The 6,000-nt window shown below is 44.1% G+C and overlaps 1 protein-coding gene across 1 annotated transcript in view; it reads right to left on the bottom strand.

The window, feature by feature from the left end:
* LOC131216248 (neurogenic protein mastermind) overlaps positions 1-6,000 on the bottom strand; it is a 67,833-nt gene that overhangs the window by 17,148 nt on the left and 44,685 nt on the right. The gene's annotated exons all lie outside the window — the stretch shown is intronic.

Raw genomic sequence — 6,000 nt, 5'->3', positions numbered from 1 at the left:
CGGGTTGTAAAAAACATCGAAAAGTTTCTGTAAGTCGCTTCGCGACAACACTTGTTTGCAAATCTTCCTATTAGAAACCAATACCAGGAAGTACTAAAAGCCGAAAGATTGATTGACAATTTTATCCCTGCTTCTTCTGAGCTCCTTTGAAACGATAAACCACTTGCTTTAAAGAACAAATCCTGGTCAAATCATGAAGCTACCCACTTGCTTCATATTTTGCGGGCGAACGAATGTGGGCTAACGAGCAACCAGAGCAAGGCCCATGTTTTCATCAACACAGGGAGGCAACAAATTTGTGTAGGACACAAGCTGTCATAACACTCAACGCCATAACATCCACACCTCGGGCGTATGAAAAGGACACATTAATCACTCCTAATTAATTGTATTATATACTCTCGTTGCGCTAATACTAACTTTAACTAGCAATATTGCGTGTAGTATGGACCGAAAACGGGACAAAAGATAACATTAATTTTCATAGCTCATTTACCAAACTAGTTATAGGCCGAATCTGGATAATCATTTTCATCACCAGCTTCATGATGATGTAGTTTGATGTAAATACATAACCCATTTACATTTAGTGGTGGGCCAAAAGTAAATAAATATTTTCTATGTAGAAACGATAAGGAAGAACCAAGCAAGCAATTGATCCAATTTACGTTAAATTTTGTCGATCTCCGTGCAAAAAATGTCACCAACGCACGTCAACGAATAACCTTTACGCGTTCGATAAAGAATGATTTATATCGCATCTGTTTCGGTAGAGTGCAAAAAAGTAGCTCAACATCAACTTCCTTCTCGACCTTTTCCCCAAAATACCGCCACCGCTGTTACACGAGCTCCGAATTCACGGACTTGCCGGTCGCCCCGCACTCGGTTCTGATAATGTTGCTGCATGAGTTAGTAAATATCGATTTATCTGCCAAGCTGCTGCTGCTGCTGTTGCTGCTTGGCATCACAATCGTGCTGTTGTTTACTTTCGTTTCTATTTGCTTTCTATTTCAAACTTAGCTGATGACAATACAATTTTATGACACGGCGAACAGGCCAGAGAACTTCAATCGATGAGTTCCGATTGCTCAATACGAAGAACAAGTGGGTTCGTAAGTAAAGCTTCTTACAAAAAAGAAATATGATTTTCGTTTCGAAACGATGTCCCTCAGATGGGAAATCACATAAGAAAACTCTTTCGCAATTGGTAGTAAGCTGGAAGACCCACCTTCTCTAAGAAACGAAATATTCGTGTTCTTATGGCGATTGAGCTAACGCAACGAGATAGCTTAGAACAAACGGTGCAAAAACCGGCACACAGCGAGCTGAAGAGGCACAGAGGATACGACGATTTTGCACCGAAACAGCAAAGGCAAAAACTCCATGTCATCCATGAATTCCACTCTATCTGCCACGTGACCATAACGTGACCGGAGAGTGCTTTTCATCTAATGAAATCTATATTTTCGCAACGTACCGCGATGAAGTTCAGCGATACATGTTGATTAAGTCCTTTGTTTAGTTCTTTTTATTTTTCATAAAATGGGAAAAAAGAGTGGTTCGAATTCTTCTTTGTTCGATGTTGAAAGGTAAAATAAGCCTTCCAACAATTGTAGACGGAACACTAAATGAATTGGTGTACAAAAGAAAAACCCGACCGAAGTGAAGCTATAAAATTATGCTCCATTTTTCAGACTGTGAGACGTCCAAGCTTCAATCGTCTCATTCCAGAGAAATTGGAATTTCCAAAGTAACAACAACTCCCGCACACTTCTTGGTACACAACATGCGCTACACAGTCGTTAAAATATTCTCACGCAGTGAATCTTCGGGTTTTCGGGCCTCCGAATTCTCGGGATACGAGGAGCATTTCCTATTGGGGTTTACTTACAAACCCACATTCTGAAACTTTTTTCTTATCTTTCTTGAATCTTGAAAAAATACAAGGTTTTTCTACAGAAAAAAACCAAACTTTCAATTCGAAAAAAAACGTATCCTTCAGAGGATGGCAGTGCAAATAATCAATGCAAATCATATCGCTAGAAGAAGTACCCATTTTTAATGATGGCAGTGCAAATAATCAATGCAAATCATATCGCTAGAAGAAGTGCCCATTTTTAATGATAATAAAAAACATTGTCCTACCTTTGATTTTAGTCTTTCAAATTCCAATGGAGGCGCATGGTGCCGCTTAAAGTGAGCGGCCGTTTTCCTATTATATACCTAACCAAATGGCTACGGCTTGCTTTCAACAGATCTCAACTTAAACGTATAACTTAACGTACCATCAACTCACCGAAAGTTAAAACAGACTGACAGGGGGTTTCCTATTACCTCACGCAACTCGTATGATTCTCTTTCGCACACAGTGTATCGTGGACGTGGACGACAGCGAGGCCAGTGTGTGTCTGCTTCAATGAACATGCACCTTACGAGTGACACAAGAGTCATTACAAGGCAAGAAAGATTAATCCCAGAGCTTTGTGACCTTCGCATACCGCAGTATGAAATCACTACTCACAGACCGAACGTTTGTTCTGTGTGCCATCATCTCTGAAGTGTTCCCGCCGTCACATGATCGTAATTTAGGTTAGTTAACTGTACGGGTAAGGAAACGAATTAAAATACTACCTAGGATTGTTTTCAATGGCAAACGAAATCCATAAACGGAACGTTCGGAATGTTCGTATTTTCACTAGCTAATTACACACGCGATTTCGGTAGTTAATCTTTTTTAATCCAACGAATTGCAAAAAAAGGATCGATACCAACAACTCACACGTCTTGCCACAGACCAAGCCGCTCGGGCGAGGGCGAAAAGTATCAAAACCACCGTCATCATCGCGCCGGTGGCATTCGTAACATCATTAGCGTCATCAGCATAGCCATCGTTATAGTCATTACCAGTGTCATGATGATATCGCCCATCGTGTCGTCTCTGCTTTCGCCGTGAGTGTGGTAGAGAGTGTGCCGTACCAGCAGCACTAGGTGAAGAACAAGTGCACCAAACCAGGCCATCAAGCCACAGTCAAACCCTTGCGCAGTATTGGTGGCTGGCTGCGAATGCCTACACATCGCGCGTCGTGCACGACCACACGCAGAGGAGAAGCTGCGCAAGGAGAGTAGAGCGGTATTTCTGCTGGTAATAAACATGAAATATAAGGGTCTCGCAAAACCCATTAAACTCTCCCGGAAACATGATCAGTTTTGCGATTTATGGTGCCGTGCGCCCTCGACAATCTGTGGCTCGAGGAGCAGCACGACCCGTTCGCACAAGGAACCGTGAGCTTCGAAGTCGAAATATCCAGCCAGTCTCGGGTGGAGAAGCGATAGAAAAACCCCGAGCGAAAGGGACAGCCAGATGGAAGTTCCTTCGTACGCGCCGCTCTCCACTAGGGATTATCTGCACAAATGTGCCAAAAACCCAATCGCCAAACGGAATGGATCGGATTGGGGCTCACACCAGGCGCAGCTTTCGCCTCGTCTGAAAATTTCGTTTCGTTTGCAAATTTTTCGATCCACCTAAGCCCCAACGACAATTTACAGCAGGTTGTCCCCCGGTTTGTTTTTCGCAAAGCATAATTCCTGCGAAAGTTTGCGTTATTTGTTAGTATGAGCGCCAGTGGAGTGGTTTTGGTCGATTGGGGAGGATCATCACACCTCGAGATTCGGGGTTGTTCAATAAGTTTTGAGCCCCTAAATATCAACACACTCTACTAAACCTCTTTCAGTCAATCGACGATTTTCGAATGTATTTTTCCTACGGTTTCAGGTGTTGTTACTGGTTTTGGAGGTCCTTGACGCGGATAGTATTTAACGCTTGTACGACAACGTTTAAATTCAGTAACCCATCTCTTTACTGTAGTAATTGGAGGCGAAGAGTCCTTCAGACTGGAACGCAACATATTTGTAGATTTCAAATGGAGTTTCTCCGCTAGTTCAGTAGGTCGGGATATTACAAAAAAAAATCGTTGAATTTCCGTATCAAATAACACGATGACTGAAATGATTTGACGTAATTAACATCCATATTAAGTATGCAACACTCAAGCCTATAAGCTATCAGTATTCGCTAACCGTGGACTAGCCTTACTAATCGAAATTACCAAGAATTGCCTATTACAACACAAGTTATTCTAGAACATCCGGCAAATACAGAAAAGCTAGCTGAGATGAATACTAGCTGAGGATACTTGCTGCAACGTACAAAAAGGGATAGCGTTCCAACTAATGATCTAATCGTCAGTGTGAAGCAGATGTAAACCGTCGGAGAATGACTTTCACAAATAAGATATGCAGCCGTTCGTTCTTCGGAAACGATCAAACTCAGCCAAGCGCCCGGGGCATTCATCTGCCACATTACCACATGCACACGCGCCATCAGACCGAGTTTCCGAGTAAGTCAATACGTAAGATTTCGTCAGCAGCATCTGAGCGGTACACGTGCAGAACTGTGCAGTGCGAGAGTACAAAAAACAACACAGACCCGATGCGCTTCTGAGTCGGCCTGAATTTCGCTGAACGCACAAACAACAACAGACCGTCCGGGGAGCGCTGTAGAAGTTCCGCCAGCCAACTAACGCAGCACACGGAGCTACACAGCTACCACTACCAGAGGTCTAGTGTCCGAGAGCGCGGCCGTCGACGACGGTCGATTGGATTGATTTGTTTCTGGAATAATTAATGCAAATTAGCGTGCAGGGGCTGTGATCCGGCGGCGAGTAACTCGCGCTTTTGCAAGTGCACATTAGTGTGCACTCAGTAGCAGCCCAACGCCCGGGAGGACTGGGGCCCCCAGCAGTACTGAGAGACGTAAGAGAGACGCCACGACTTCCCGATTGTGACGTGCCGCCGCCTGCGTATGTCACACTTCACGCCGGCAAAGACGGACGCCGTCGGCTGTCGAGACTTCGAGGCACACGGTTGCAACGCTGCAGTCGCCGAAGGACTTCAAGGTTTCGTGTGCACGCCACAGAGAGATTGGTGTGCAAGAGAGTAGCGTAAACAAAACGCTTAAAACGCTGTGGACTAGCACAGCGCAGCGCCAGTGAAGAAACAATAGGCGCTTGCGGAGCGCTTGAGTGACAAATAAACTCATTATAAGGTCTATTTCAAACGCTTGCCTTGCTGCCTGTGTAATACACGCCATTCTCGAGGTGTTCACAACAGCAACAGCACAGCTCGCTATATCCACGATCGCCAGCACGTGTCAACACGGTTCACGGTTCACGTCCAACACATACATACGGTTACTTCGGGGTAGCAATAGTTCAGAGAGTCCAACTATAGGGTGGAGTCTATCCAGTGTTTGACGACCGAAGATTCCTTGCACAAAATATCGGTTCTGGCTGTCGCTGTATGGCACGCAGCGCCGTCCTGTTAAAACCAAAATGTCGTCCATTTTAAGCTTCAAGCTCGCCGAAAAACCAATCAGCTAACATTTCAGCGGCTCCAACTTCATATTGCATGAAAAATGGGCCGATTCTGGGCCGCCAGACTGAAATCCGCACCAAACCAAAGTCACTCGTTGTGGTGGTGCATTGGCTTCTCTTGCACGACGTGTGCACGATTTTTTCTTTTAGAGTCAAAATGAATCCACTTTCCATACCCAATCTCGATTTGATGGGGAAATGACTTCCTTTTTTAACTGGCGAGCAGAATTTTGCATTTCGGGTTTTCGGTTTTCCTGCTGTCAGTTGTTCAGTTCAAATCTTCTGGATCTTTCCCCTATTCCTTCAAACGAAGGAATATGGCATATTGCGACACATTTAGTTGATGCTCGAATTGTAGTTGCCTTTACGTGTCATTTTCGTTCAAAAGCTCTTGTAGTTTAGCGTCCTCGAACTTCTCTTGGAGTCTTCCGACGCTCTTTGTTTATAGTAAATCGAAACTCGCCATTTTTTTTTATGCCGTAGAAATTTTCGATCTTCGCGCCAAGCTAGAAGATCCTAAAAACAAACTTCGACAAGCATTTGATGCAATTTTGTAACTTCTGCAAAG

This window comes from Anopheles bellator, chromosome 1 (assembly GCF_943735745.2).
Source record: "Anopheles bellator chromosome 1, idAnoBellAS_SP24_06.2, whole genome shotgun sequence".
Taxonomy (NCBI): domain Eukaryota; kingdom Metazoa; phylum Arthropoda; class Insecta; order Diptera; family Culicidae; genus Anopheles; species Anopheles bellator.
The sequence above is the reverse complement of the archived record's forward strand: the minus strand, read 5'-3'. Positions and strand labels throughout refer to the sequence as shown.